This window comes from Acyrthosiphon pisum, chromosome A2 (assembly GCF_005508785.2).
Source record: "Acyrthosiphon pisum isolate AL4f chromosome A2, pea_aphid_22Mar2018_4r6ur, whole genome shotgun sequence".
Lineage (NCBI taxonomy): Eukaryota > Metazoa > Arthropoda > Insecta > Hemiptera > Aphididae > Acyrthosiphon > Acyrthosiphon pisum.
Genome location: NC_042495.1, coordinates 64,340,154 through 64,357,251, shown reverse-complemented (window position 1 = coordinate 64,357,251; position 17,098 = coordinate 64,340,154). Strand labels below are relative to the sequence as shown.

The 17,098-nt window shown below is 27.5% G+C and overlaps 2 non-coding genes across 2 annotated transcripts; both read right to left on the bottom strand.

The window, feature by feature from the left end:
* Positions 1–5,874: 5,874 nt before the first annotated feature.
* On the bottom strand, positions 5,875–5,948 carry TRNAT-AGU. Its single transcript has one exon. It is a non-coding gene; the product is annotated as a tRNA-Thr (tRNA).
* Positions 5,949–7,736: 1,788 nt separating this feature from the next.
* TRNAW-CCA lies at positions 7,737–7,808 on the bottom strand. The gene has a single exon. It is a non-coding gene; the product is annotated as a tRNA-Trp (tRNA).
* Between the last annotated feature and the right edge of the window lie 9,290 nt (positions 7,809–17,098).

The following is a 17,098-nucleotide window of genomic DNA, read 5'->3' as shown; positions in this document are numbered from 1 at the left end:
GCCCAGTCATATGGACGTTATAAATTCAGGAAGTATATTATAAACGGGTATTGCGCAAACATATGACCGGTTTTGAACGCAAAACTCATAACCCACCAATAAATTAACCCACTCTTATACCCGTAACCTGCAAAATAATATTGTATCCGGTTTCGGATGCAAACCCCTAAACAAATTTACCCAATTTTTAACGCAACACCCATAACTCGCGTAAAATTTCTCCTTTATTTGTATCCTATATACCTCGCTATAACTCACCAATAATTGTACCCGATTTCGGACGCAAAACCCGCAAACAATATTGCACCCGGTTTTGAACGCAAACCCCGAAACCCACGAACGTTTTTTTACTCGGTTTCTAATACAGAACCCGAAACACGTAATATTTTTTACCCGGTTTCTAATACGAAACCCGTATAGGCACCCGCAATATTTTAACCCATTTTTACACCTCTTGGACTAATAATACTATGTGACAAATTCGAATCCCTTCAGCAGCCGGCAAAGGCTGAAGCCGGCAAAGGCTGAAACACACTAAAATTCAACGCTAAAGTAAGCCAAAAATGTGCGAATACTGTGTTGTGACAAAATTAAAACCTAATAAACGTTAAATTCTATATTTAATTATACTAAAATTTGTTTTATTGATGTATAAATAACGCATATTATGTTATACAGGAGAAGCGTAGTTTTCGTTTTACCGATCTATGTAAATATTACAATATTATTGTAATCAAGCGGCGTTCGTGTGTTCTCGCTTACGATGTGGATCAGGCCTACAGGGGACATCACAATAAAAAAAAACGTGCCACGTGTAATACCTCATGCTTACAACATGGGCATTGGGCGATGTGATATTATGTCGTTTAACAAGCATAGGTGGTGTAGAAACTTACGCGACACTGCAGTGATTCTACATCGAGTACATCCAGTAATATAAATATCACAAATAATAATACGATACAAAACCTGTATAACATAAGTAGAGATTAATGAAATATAGTATATACTATAGGAGAAATACAGATCACAGGTGATTTGAACGCAAATTTATGAATCATCGGGGCAGGAGAAATATTCGCACGCTTCCTTCTATGACAAAATCACATTTAAAAAATTGTTTTTTATAAACATAAGTGCGCTATTTGTAAGACGTGTGGCCTCATAGGTATGTAAAAAATTGAAAAATCTAGGAAACAGTATAGTTGAAAATGAAATCAATAACATGACCGCCTTCAATTATAATAAATCCATTGATTATAGAAATATAGGAATTATAGAAAATATGAATTTAAAGTGCAACTTCTGTAATGCATTGAAATGGTCTAAAGAACCACCAAAAATGAATGATTGTGTGTGTGTGTCCTTTATGCATTCTTAAACGGCTGGACCGATTACGAAGAAATATAGTACAGAGATAGATAACCTCACCTAACCTTTGGTTTATTCACTGGATTGTAGTACGATTAGGTTAGGTTATGATTTTATATTAATTGATTATATTAATATACGTCGTAGGTAGAATTAAATAAAAACAACAAACTTGGTATAACTTTGATACTTATTAGAGTTAAATTATACACTTACCTACGTACAAACAGTACGGGGTCCGCGATCTACCACAGGTAGACTGCCTACCTGATAATATACTGCTGTGAATCTCACGGACAACGTCGGTCGAGATGGCTATACATTCAAATATGATATCATTTACACAAAGATGACACCCTAAAAAAGTTGAACAATCAGAATTCATTTTCCGAGCACCGGATAAGTTTTGAACACCCCAACCAAATATTAAATAATTAATTGAACAAAGTTTGAGTCATATAGAGTTGGTACATTTAACGGGCAACGAAGTTCACGGGATCAGCTAGTCCATAATGTAATATATTATAGTGTAAAATATTCGATCCTATTGTTTTTGAATGTTTTTCTTTGTAATTTGTGGTGGACAGCCATACAATGATCACTCGTTTTTGACACGCACGTTTTCCTATACCAGCAACCACGTTTTCCGCAAATATAATAATTATATAGAATATAAAATATTATATAGATTATAGACATGACTAACATATTGTATAATATTATATTGTTCCTGCCCATGTACGTGTATACTTTTTTATTGGCTGGTAATTGTTTTTCTGGTGGTTATTAGTATATATATTTTATATAATATACAGTTACAACTTATACCTAATAAGTAATAACGTATAATCATTAACCACACCTTTTGCAGTATCTACAATTTTGTTTTGATTCTTTACGCTTGGTCCTTGGTATATACTTTTCAGTAATACATCAACATATATATTATATATATATATATACACATAAGGAGCCCAATGATATTCTGGTCACCATTAAAGTCGTTGTTGTAGTTACTGGTATCGCTCATCGCCGACTCTGATGATATTCATTAATAGGATGCTGCGGACAGATATTTGTTGTCTCCGTCTCATAAGTGCGTAACATAGCAAATAAAATTTACGCTCAGCAGATGACGTTTCACTCAGTAAGTTAAAAAATTAGAGTGAAAATTTACCTATTATAAAACTTGATGGTCAGAACATTTGTGTTTGTATGTGGGTTTTTTTACGATAATTCAGTCTTTAAGTGAGTTATGAGCATTTTTAATTTACATTGTATTATATACGCATAAATTACTAAAAAATTTAACTATCGTAAAAACCCACATTCAAACACAGATAATGTAATTATTACCATCAAGTTTCATAATAGGTCGATTCACTCTAATTTTTTAACAACCAGAGCTAAACTCGTTCTCCTAAGTGTAAATTTGCAAATATGTTACTCACTTGTAAGACGAAGACAACAAATGACCGTGTAGCGTCCTCTTAATGGAGACACTCTCTGAACACCAATATGGATCATTTCCAGATCCAATGATCGTGAATGAATTTGCTTTTGCAGTTTGCATATCGAAGAAAAAATAGAACAAAAACTCACGCTGTCCAGTGCCCACTCTGACGGACGATATCGTACATTCGTTTATTAACTGGAATTTATATCTGAAAATTATTAAAAACAATTCATCGAGATTTTTATTAAATTCTTTAACATAATACCATAACCTTTGAGCTGTAGGTATAGAGGTAGAATATTTTGCCCATAATTTATTTATACTCTTTTACTTATAATATATTAGTTTGTATACTGTATACTTATTAAAAATATTTTGGTCAGTTTGAAATTATACTTAACTTGTATATCACCCTGTATAGTCAGACAGTCAGTTATAATAGTAAATATAGTAGGGGTACGCTGAAATGTCTGAAAAATTTGTTGGGGTACTCCATCCTCCTACGTAGTACTACTAGTCTAATGACTATACATATAATGATTCGTGATTCGTTCATGCCACAACTACCCATTGATATTAAACAAGGTATGTGTATTGAATATTGATACAACCTCATATGACATATCAATACATTGCTTGCTACTACCTAACTCTATTCCAAATAAGAAACACCCACTTTTACGTAGCAAAACCGGTTTTGCCCGTAGCCACCGTGGTGTTTCTTATTTGGAATGGAGTATAGATGTATCGCGTAATCACTTTTAGTTTATACTTTATACCTACTGATGATAGCTTCTTTCACATTTAAACGCGAACAATATTGTCACATTATTGTGTTATTGTGAATTCAGAATTGTGACGATCACGTGACGTAAGTAAATCTATGAAATCAATGATATGTTTTGTTTTAATTCCAATGTATGGCTATAACCACGCAGACACAGTAATTAATGATTAATTATTAATCAGCAAGCAACGTAGTAATTGGTTATTTAAAATAGTAATATGATCGATCCTATATCCATCAGAGACCTTGGAGTATCGTCGTCTTTGAACTATCTTCTCTGATGATGTGTAATGTTTACGCGGACTAAAGTTGAATATTGTAGGTACCTAACCTTGCATAAAAATAAGCACACAATAATAATGATACCAAATAATTAAAATAATTGAATTCAACATTACATCTTTATACATGTAGTCAAAAGAAATGTTATTAATATCTATCGGTTCTTACTTTTTTCATTGAGAGCAGCACGTCGTCGTGTCGTATTACCGTATAAATGTATAATCAAAGGTGGGCAAGTTAATGAAAATAATTAACTCAAGTTAAGTTAAGTTAAGATCGATGAGTTAAAAGTTAACAGTTAACAAATTATAAATTTAACTCGATAAGTTAAAAGTTAATATAGAAAATAATATTAACTTAACTCAGTTTAAAAAAAGTTTATCAATTTTTTTTTTAATTAGTATGTAAATCACATTAAGAGTGAATGTGTCTTTCTAGTTTCTAATTTATAAATTTTAAAAAATAATTTTATTGAACTTTTATCATAATGTTAAATGTACTGCACTGTATACCATTTTACTTTTACTTCACTATTATTTAATAATTTAAACTATACTCATCTCAAATTAATAATTTAACAAATATATTTTTTATATTGTATAGCAATTAAGTGTCATAATACATGAAGATGAGTACATGACCTTCATATATATTATAAGTTATATAACATTAAAACATAACAATAATTGTTAACAATTATTGTCAATTTGTAATTTAAAATTATTGATTTTATTAAAAACATTTATAATTGAACACGCATAGTATATAATTTAAAACTTAATAAAATATATTAATCTTTAATATTCACAAAACTATGTTATCAAGAAATAGAACAGAAATGTTTGTGTTTTTGTATTGGATTATATTTATTTTATACCGATATAGTAATATTTACGTATAAACGAAAAATTTCAAAATGTTTTTAACTTGATGGATTTTTTTAAAATTAACTAAGAAAAGCTAAGTTATTTCAACTGTAAATTAAACTATAGTTAAGTTCATAAGTTGATTAAAAAATAAACTAACTAGTTAAGTTAAAAAGTTAAAAAAAAAATTAAATTGTTAACTTAACATTAACTTTTTAACTAGTTAATGCCCACCTTTGCGTATAATATGTTGTCTTCGTCTTACACACGTACAATATTATGTAACATGGCAAATTTCCATTCACCAGTTTCAATAATGTGCTGTTAGTTTTGATATTAGAATGAATTTACCTATTATCAATTTTTTAGATAATAACATTATCTGTGTTCTCTCGTTGGATTTTTATGATCTTTAAATTTTTTAGTGAATTATAAGTATTTTCAAATATTAATATTACGACCATGTACGTAACTTATACAAAGACTATATTAGATTAGAGGTATATATTATATTAGCTGCCCGACCTTCCTCCGGAAGAAATTATTTTTTTATAATTTAATTTAAAAACATATGACTATTTTTTGACTATACAAATAAATAATAATATAATATAATTACATATTGTAGTTATTGTTATTGCTAATTTATGAAAATTATATATCTTACGTTTTGAATTCAACCACTGGAGTGGTAAATTTTATTCTTTTTATTATAGAGATAAGGTAGAAAAAAATGTAACAATAAATTATTTGTTTAATGAATAATATATATTTTAAATGGAAAAATGCAAGTGCAAACAAATAAATAATTAATAATAATAATAATAATAATAATAAATAAACAAACAAACCAGTTTCCTTCGTCTCCAAAATCAAGTTAGATTCTTATATATATAGATTAATATTATTATGAAGTGATGGGCTCATAACTCTATTTCACAGTTCACTGAATAATTTCAGTATGTTCGTTCGAGTTGTAGTACCGATGAGAACCTTCGAAATTGTACGACACTTGCACCAAAAAAAAAGAAAAACGGGAAAAAAGTGCAAAAAATGGGTCGACACACAATGTCAGGTTTACGGCTATATCGTAAGCCGCCCCAACGTGTGTGAGGCTCCGGAGGGATTCGAACCCTCGATCTCCTGTTTACTAGACAGGCGCTTTAACCAACTAAGCCACGGCGCCGACGGTCGCGTGCGGTGAATTTGGATTATTTAAAAGCCGATTGCGTGCGTGGCAATAGTCTATTCGTATACTAATTTATTATGTACTATAAGTAATAACCAGGGCCGTATTTGAACATTTTCCACCCCCCCAAATCAAAAAAAAAAAGTTATTTCTTGTAAATGTAAGGAACCTATTATTTTGGTTCATAATGTATGACTCTTAAATGTAGTTAGATTATAAATTTTTTTTTTGAAACCTTTGTTTTTCAATGGGTTAAGAACAATCAGTAATTCAAACAGAATTTGTCGATCGGACTTAGTTTCAAAGTTACTTATACACGAGTTGGTGAATTCCATCAGGAGTTTTTTTTATTGAATTTCTTTATTAACAATATAATATACTGTAAGTAATTTTTGATTTCACCAAAATTATATAAGGATAAAAACACTCAAATTTACAAAAAAAAAATCAAGCATAAAATCATCATTAGAGATGGTCACTGGTCAGACTGATTTCATACCTGATTAATGATTATCAATATTTAATTTCCGATCACAATGTAGATAAGATACAAAATATTGTATAAGATGGATAATTATTATGTAATGTACGTTATAAGCAATATTTCTATAACATAAGTTATTCATACTTAACATTTAACTAAGCATTTCCTACTATAGTATTTTATTTTTATTTTTCATCAAAATAAATGAAACTTTCATAAAATATTTCGATAATTATTTTTATTTTAATTGATTATTATTAATTATATTACAATATTATCATTATTTATATTTTATTTACAATAAATTACCTAATAAATTGTTGCTAACATTTTCTAAAGAATACGCACTGGCAAATAAAACCCGTATAACGGTATTAACGGCCAACAGAACGAGCTGTTAAGTGTTTATTCATTATTGCCGCAACCTGCAGTCTCCTATAAGAAAAAATAACCATTCGCCAACTGACGGCACCCTGCAATATTAAAAATTAGTATTAATATTAATATTAAAATAAAGTATTCGATACCGACTATTTTTAAGGGATTCAAATATTCAATATAAGCATTTTTAAGTGCAAGCGTTTATTAAGTGATCATTAGTGTGAGTGAGTGTAGTGTAAAAGAAATACCTTGCTAAAACTATAGTAGTCTATAGTACTATAGTACTATAGTAGTAGATCGCTCATACGTGCGCATGTCATTATGTCAATAACCCCCCCTACTTGAATTTAATGATTTAGTGTTATCTGTCTAAAAGTATCAACGTTGTACCAATAGACAATATTATATTAACTAAGCTTTAGTTTCCGATAAAATATTAGAAAACCGGATATAATTCGTCATCAATTGTATACACACTTTAAATCGTTATTCTTACATTTTTAAATTAATTAAAAAATTCTTAATACTCAACATTTAATTACATTTAAAAGTTAAATTCCAAAAAAAGTCGATTTTAGGCCTATACGGAGGAAGTAAAAATTGAATAATTCCCAGTTGTTTTCTCAAATGTTTACGAAATTTAGCAAATTAACGATTATTTGTAAATTTTTTGTAGTTAATAATATATAAAATATATTATGTTCTTAAAAATAATAAATTGATGAATATAAAAATTCATCATTGACTATAGTATAAATTGAAAAAAAAAATTGAATAGGTTTTTAAAATATAAATATTCCAAGAAGAAAAAGTTAAGTAAATCAACTCCTGACTGAGAATATTATATAGTAATAATATAATAACAATCTTATATCTGAATCTTAATAACGTGAAACAGTAAAAAATTGCAAAAAAAACATTGACCTCGACGTGATTTGAACACGCAACCTTCTGATCTGGAGTCAGACGCGCTACCGTTGCGCCACGAGGTCTCCTACGGAAAAATTATGCAAACTTGTTTATTTAAGCAAACTCTCCACCAGACGTTCAAACATTTTAGCTGTTGTTTATTGTATGTTGATTGTTAAATTTGTATATTCACCACTCCATAACTATGGTTATGATTAGGGGTATGATTTCAATGAATTTGCATTTTTTTATGTCTTACACGATGTTCTCCGATCTACAAATGTGTTTCAAGTACAAGCAGGTACTCCATGTTGTAACTTGTAAGTTGTAACTACAAAACTTTTTTGCATTTCTTAAGAATCACTTGACAAATTGACTTCATTGAAATATAAACATATTACATATTTGCATAGTAATTAGTATAACGTTAAACGTAATATAAATCATTTTCATTTTGAACTAAGTAACATTACGTAAAATTTAATTATCATCGTACATTCGTGATTCGTACCTACAGTGTAATACAAATGTAATTTGTCAAATTTAATTATTTTATATTTATAATCATACTTACACAATTTTGTTTACATGTTAAATGTATTTTTAAAAGGTAATTTTTTTTACATTTTTAGAATAAATGCATTTTTAAAAAAAAAGTATTTTTTTTTTTTGATATTTTTAAGGGCTTTTAAACCCGAGCCCTAGTTTTGTTATAGTTATGATGAACTGTTAATGTATCAATCCCCCCCCTTCATAACAAAAATCTATCAGTAACCAGAGTAGGTAATCAATATTTAATAAAAAGCACGGCAGCACGCGTAAACCAATTGATATATAATAGATATAGATTATTTAAAAATTTTGAATTTTTAAAATAGACTATTTTCTTTAATAACAAAATTAAAATATTATCGGTTACATTTTACCAAATTGATCTTTACTTCTCTGCATTTAATTGTGAAAAGTGAACACGCTGAATATAATATATACTATCGTGAAAGAGTCATCATCATCATATTTTTTCAAATATTTCAAAGGTGTACCTATATAAAATAAAATAATATATTATTACTAACTGATTACCACGATTAAAATAGGCAAATTATATAGATATATTGTGATTCAATTCGGTAAATTTTCTTACGTTAATAAAAAAACTCTTAAAAACAATGTTTTACCCACACATTTTATTTAGAAATAATTAAATTAAAAATAACACAATCTATAACTCTTCAATACTAAAAAATGTTTATTAGTTACTAAATTCTAAAATATTAATTTTACAATAAAAGAATCTCAATTAATATGTACTAGTATAGTAGTATACATAGGATGCTGCAAATTTACATATTTCAATTTTCAATCAAATTTTTATGAAACTCAAATTTTAAAAACGCAAATCAACAATAAATAAAAGTGGGTAAGTGGATGTCGCTCTGCTGTACAGTAGGTTACAAGTGGGTCACTGTATAATGGATGGTATTACATTTGAATTCAATGATATAATATCACTGTATAAGAAAAATGATTCTGAGCGGAGACGGTATATCAGTCTATGTATTAGACATATATATACTTATCAATGGTATTAAAAAAAAATTGACCTATAATAGGTACCTATAATAAATTCCAAATTAATCATATCATAATATCTATTAGGCACTTATAACGCGTACAATCACAACAAAATAACTAAAATACTTATTCCAGGTTTTTAATATGTATTTTCGTCCAAATTTGAACTTAAAATGACTGAAAAAAAATATACTGTATTATAATGTGACCACTATTGAGACTATTATTGATTTATAAATATTTTGAATAATGTGACTAGGTATATCACATATTGACTATGAAAACATGATATTTTTTTGCCATGATATATTTTGAATCATTATAATTATTTAAATAAATATTTTTGTATAATACAGTTAAAAATTGAAAATGGCAACGTAGCAGAGTTTTTTATGCTCAACCGTGTTGGTTTTCTTTTGTATTTCAATTTCCTTTGATACGCGACAATTTATGCTCAATCGTGTCGCAAAAAAGGTGTTTTATGCTCAATCGTGTCTCAGCCAAACGTGTTATTGGTATGTGATTGGGGTGGTGGGTATACTGAAAAATATTTAAGCCATTATTAGCCCCACTTATTATAAAACTTCTGTGTGCCACTGGTAGTAGGTACCTACACTGTATTTTATGGTACAAAATTATTGTAATAACACTTTTATATGGACATTTTAAAGCTATAGATCGACACGGATTGTACATTTAACTGTTTAAGAGTAAAGAAGACATTTTTAAATAAATTGTCCACCAATAAAGTCGTGAAAAATAGAAGAAAAAATAGTGGTATAGCTTCATTAGCATCGTTAAAATTATTGTTTTTAATAGGGGGCCACCTAACTTCACTGCAATGTCTGAATAATTTGTGTACTAGTTTTGACACTAATCTTTTTATTGAACTAAAAATAAAAATATTATATAGTGTTTAATACCATAATAAATTAGGTATATCATTAGCCGGTGGTATACACCAACTGCTGATATTATTTTTCTGATGAATTAATAATAAAGATAATATCTACAAAGTAAACGGTGTACATATATTATAAATTCAATGATACAATTTCGAAATATCAATCACAAGCTTAATACGTAATAAAATATTATGTTATTCAGTGTAAAAATTATTTGTAATTAAGTAATTTTACTCTGAATTAATTCATAAGCAATTATATACACACTTAAAATTAAACTACCTTTAATAAAGTTATAATTATAATTAATAGGTATTGATATAATAGTGGGTATATAATGCCCAAGGATATACCTTTTATACCTATATAATATATTACTAGCTGATCCCGTGCACTTCGTTACCCGTTAAAATGTACAAACTGTATATGACTCAAACTTTGTTCAATGCGTTATTTAATATTCGATGTACGGTATTCTAGATTTATCTTAACTTCTCCGGAATAAAAATTCTGATTCGCAGCAGTCTATTAACAGGTAGGCAGTCTACCTGTGGTAGAGCTACGGTGAATTAATATACAAAATCCTAACCTAACCGTACTAAAAACCAAATTTAACCCTTTTTAAAGGTCTAATCTATACACAAACATTCATTTATATATATACCAATCTATACCAATATATAATACACTATTTAATAATAAAATTATTTTTACTTTTATTTTATCTGGACAATTCTTATCACTTAGGGGTATGAAAAATAGATAGTAGCCGATTCTCAGACATACTAAATATGCGTATAAAATTTTATAAAAATCGGTCATGCCGTTTTGGAGGTGTATGGTAACTAACATTGTGACACGAGAATTTTATTTATTAGATAATTACTTGTTTTCTTAAAACTTTTTATATTGGTAAATAATATGTGATTCTATTTATTTATTTAAAAAAAACTATTTTTAAGTACGCTGACAGTACAGACGTACAGTATATTACAAGTGGGTCACTGTATAATGGATGGTATTAAATTTTAATTCAATGATATAATATCATTGTATAAGAAAAACGATTCTGAGCGGAGACGGTATGTCAGTCTAGGTATAAGACATAATATTATATATGGTATTAAAAAAAAATTGACCTATAATAGGTACCTATAATAAATTCCAAATTAATCATATCACAATATCTATAAGGTACTTATAACGCATTATACATCAACAACAAACCGTGATACTATCTTAGATATATAATGGTATACTTAAGAAGTTTCAAGTATACCCACGAAATATATTGTACAATCACAACAAAATAACTAAAATACTTATTCCAGGTTTTTAATATGTATTTTCGTCCAAATTTGAACTTAAAATGACTATAAAAATAAACTGTGTAAATGTATTTTTTAGATTTTTTGGTAACAGAATTAATTACTTACGTGGAATCTTGTTCTAAATTTTCAATTCTTAGATACAAAAGTTGAACATTTTATAAATTTTTAACTACAAAATAATTATTCAAATTAAAATTTGATAAATTTTGTCAAAATTCAATCTTTAAATGCTTATAAAAAAAAATTGTGCCTATGTATTTTTAACATTTTACAACTGCTATTGTAACAATATGTCAAGAGCCTTGTATTAAATTTTTACACTTTTTGGCCCTACAGATAAAACTTTATTGATATTTATAGAAAAAAAAACTAAAAAAAATTAAAACTCACCATGTCTGTAAACAGCTCAAAAAGAGTCAAATTATTTTCAAAATTTTATCGTATATAGAAAATGCTAATATAAACATTCAGTGAAATTTTCAAATATCTACAGTCATTCGTTTTTTAATTACAATAAAATAAGAAAATCGTCACATGAGAAATCGAGCGAATATCAAATGTTGTAAAAATATGAATTTCAAACGCTCATAAAAATTTAATTTGACTTTCTTGTAGACATTTTTTTTTTTTGATAAAGGTAGACAATATTATGTGGAATCTTGAAATACATTTTAAAATCTTAGATTTAAAAAGAAAAATTTTCACGAATTCTTAACTCAAAATAATTAGGTAATTTTCGTGATTTTTCCATATTTTGTCAATTTTTAAACTTTAAATGCTAATAAAAAAAACTGTGACTAAGGATTTTTAATATTTTTCAATTGTCATTGTAATAATATAGTAGGAGCCATATCAAATATAATTTCGAATTCGAAAAATTATTAAATTTTCAAGTATTTTTACTCGACGAATAAAGTTTTATTGACATATATAGAAAAAAAAACTAATAAAATTGGAAACTAAAAATGTCCCTAAACAGTTCAAAACGAATCAAAATATTTTGAAAATTTTACTATGTAGAGAAAATGGAAATATAAAAAACCAGTGAAAATGTCATGTATCTACGGTCATTTGTTTTAAAGTTACAACAAAAACCAAAATAAATTTTCTCGAGAACAGATTTTGCGTAAAAATTCCCGTTTTTCCTTAATTTTTCTTATGTTTTTCACGGCGCTTTTGAAAACAATTGGAAATTTCAAATTTTGACCTCCCGAATGCACCAACTAGATTCACTTTCCCATCAAACAAGATACTGTTGAAGAAAATCGAAGCAGTTTTACTGCCCCAAACCGTGATGACAGACACAAAAATAAAAAAATAAAAAAACACACATCATTGTAAAAGCAATACATTCATCGTTCCACTCAGAATCTAAAATACATATAATTTACATAGTATATTTAAAATGATCATTACAATTTAAAATTACATTTCATACTTTTTTTAATTCAATCATTAATACACTTTAAAAGCCTTAAATACCTACTGCTATAAATACTTTTTTTTTTATATTTTTGTATCAATACACAAATAATTAAAAAAATCATTTGAATGAAATTCTATACCAATAATATAAAATATATACTTTAAATGTATCATACCCAGACTGGCATAGCTCACGTCATAGATTATAAAACTTTGCTTACCTACTTACCTATCTAGAATTCTGACTATCTGTAAACCTCAACATTTTTAGCCTAATTATTTTTACAATTACCAAATACCGGTTTTAAACATTAAATTTGGTAACGAAAAACACTATTATTTATAACTTGATAAATAATTTATAACCAACTCTGAATCGATAAAAAATTATATAACTTAAAAATGAATATAAATATCTATAATTAAATTGAATCAATTATTTTATAAACCTTTTTTATTAAAATATTATTTAGATTTATATGTTTTATCGGGTAACCTAACTAAGAAACGATGGTTATTAAATTACTAATTTCAATAATCATAAAAGTAAATCTAGATTATTTGAATTCTGCTTTGAAGTTATTAAAGCCATGACAATACCCCCGAGTAGTATCTTTTTAAATAGGAATGTATTTAAATAGTGATCTTCATAGAAATGTAATTTGTAGGCATTATCTCCGAAGAATATCCTTGAAGTTGTAAAACACTCTAAATTTAAAATATTAAATCTATTTCATTTTTTAACAGTTGTCAATTTAAAAGTTATATAAATTATAAATAATCTCTATAAATTATATGACGTCAAACCAGATTATACTTTGGTATTATAAGACGGGTGCGATTACTAAAATACTTGATTGAATATGTATCATAAACACAACAATCGTTCTTTTCTACAAATGTTTTAAATGGTATTTGTTTGATAATATACTATTTTTATATTGATTTAATATATAATTTAAGACGATACAACTGCACCTTGCTAGTTGCTACTAATGAGCAATAACTAATAAGTAATGATGATAATATTATATAATATTACAATATAAGTACCTAATGTAAAAACTGTATAAACAAAAATCTGTGTAAACACACTTTCAGCGCTTAGCGGACGTCACATTGTAAAAGCACTGCGCGTGAAATTGAAATTGTGAAAAGTCGGTTGAAAAAAAATAAAAGGATCAATAAAACAATAATGTTAAGACTTAAGATTATATACATCACGTACGTCACATAATTTAAAAATAAGTTGAGATAAACTACTAAAATAAACACATAATATTATAAGGACGTGGCATGGGATTTAGATTCACATGACTCTACTTTTGGAAGACACTTTAAAGCTATATCGGATAGTGTTTATCTGTAGGTAATATTGTATGTGCGTTGCATACTATGCAGTGGAGTCAACACGCTCATCGGTTCCACCACCAATGTTAATGAGGCGATCCTTCAACTATAATTATTGTACATCATACATGACGTATACTATATTATGTACCTATACGAGTATATTATGAGGGAAATCTACGGGTATATATATATATATATATATATATATTAGGTGTGTATATATAATTTAATAATTTTGCTATCCACGTATAATAGTGAAACGCTTATAGATACAAAGATTCGATAACAAAACGGCATAACGCATAGTAACAATGTCCCGATTGTTTTCGGTCAAGTGAGAAACTCGAGTTTTGATAAACTTATTAGGTACAATAATATATTATAGACACGATGGAAAAATAAATAAACAATCGACTATAATTAATAACCGAAAGAATACTGTCGAAAATCTTCAGTGATGTAGGTACAAAAAAAATATAATAAAAATACCGATCATCAGATTAGTGCAGATCGTCCGATATAATATACCTATTCGTATATAACACGCACCATATATTATTATGTTATTATAACGGTCATCGTCCGTGGGCGTCATCGTGACACTACACGAGCCACTTTTCCCCGAGTGTTTCACGTTTGTATTTTATTCGGCCGATTAAAACGTAATTTTTTCACACGAAACATCAAAAGACAGTTTAAGGGTTTCGTAATATATAACCCGACTGGCAATCGCATTGCTTGTGTAATAATAGTCTGGCGGTGGCGTGCACTCGGAGGATCGAGAAATATTTGTTTTTCAAAAATCTATAGCTCATCTCAAATACGTTCACTTTTTGTATAGTTCCTATTGCATCGACAATTTTCACAATAATAATATTATCGGAACTCTAAATGGATAACAATAAATACAGGATTTAATAAACTACAGAAATTCGTATTAGAACAACTTATATGTACGACAAATAATATTTCAGCCTAGATATAAAAATATGTGTTTATTTCAAGAATTACAAATATAATCAAGTACCTACTGTATCTGCTGTAATCTAGGTAGTTAATATGATGGATTTATTTGTCTTATTCCACGGATTGTATGTAACTGTGTAAGTATATCGTTTGCTGATACAGTGTAACCCGTATATATGAACAGTCACAGGACCATAAAAAGTTGTCCGTTATAGACAGGTGTTCGTTGCAGACAGGTTTTGGTGTAATTTTATTCAAACTCTCATAAGCGTATCTATTTAATAAAAATATTTTACTTTAATGAAAAAAAGCTGAAAATACCTAAATATAAAAAAGGTGGACAAGTGGGTGTGTTATTGTAATAGAGGTATATAATTTGAATTTGATGGTTTATCATAGTACCTACACGAAAAACAATTCTCAGCAGACATGATCTGACATAGCCTATGTCAATATTGTTAAGTATATTTCAAGATTTTTTTTTTTGATAATGCTATTAAAGTAACTCATTTTACTACATATTAGTATTACGATAGGTTGATTTAATTGATTTAATTGGCTATAATATAAACTACTTATGAGAAATATTGTAAGACATTTTCAAATCTTGAAAATAAAAATTAAATTTTTGATGAATTTCTAACTCAAAATAATTTTCAAATGTTCGTGATTTTTACGAAATTTGTCAAAACTCTACCTTCAGACACTCATAAAAAATTATTACGGATTAACACTCAACTTTTAGATTCTGAGTGGAATGATGAATGTATTGATTTTACAATGGTGTGTGTTTTTTTTTTATTTTTTTTTATTTTTGTGTCTGTCATCACTTTTTAGGACAGTAAAAGTGCTTGGATTTTCTTCAACAGTATCTTTTCTGATAGGAAAGTGAATCTAGTTGGTACTTTGGGGTAGTAACATTTTTCCAATAGTTTTCAAAAGCGCCGTGAAAAACAAAAGAAAAATTAAGGAAAAACGGGAATTTTTACGCAAAATCAGTTTTCGAGAAAATTGATTTTGGTTTTTGGTGTAACTTTAAAACGAATGACTGTAGATACATGACATTTTCACTGATTGTTTATATTTCCATCTTCTATACATGATAAAATTTTCAAAATATTTCGATTTGTTTTAAGCTGTTTACGGACAATTTCAGTTTCCCAATTTAATTAGTTTTTTTTCTATGAATGTCAATAAAACTTTATTTATTGAGTAAAAATACTTGAAAATTTAATACAAGGCTCCCTACTATATTGTTACAATGACATTTGAAAAATATTAAAAATCCTTAGTCACAGTTTTTTTTTATTAGCATTTAAAGTTTAAAAATTGACAAAATATGGAAAAATCACGAAAATTACCTAATTATTTTGAGTTTATAATTCGTAAAAATTTTTCTTTTTAGAACTAAAATTTTAAAATGTAATACAAGATTTCTTATAGAATAATCTACCTTTATCAAAAAAAAAAAATGTCTATAAGAAACTCAAATTAAATTTTTATGAGCGTTTGAAATTTTTTTTAGTTTTTTTTTTCTATAAATATCAATAAAGTTTTATCTATTGGGCAAAAAAGTGTAAGAAATCAATACAGGGCTCCTGATACGTTGTTACAATAGCAGTTGAAAAATATTACAAATACATAGGCACAATTTTTTTTTATAAGCATTTTAAATTAGAATCTTGGCAAAATTTATCAAATTTAAAATTGAATAATTATTTTGTAGTTGAAAATTTATAAAATGTTCAACTTTTATATCTAAGGATTGAAAATGTAAAACAAGATTCCACGTAAATATTTAATTCTGTTACCAAAAAT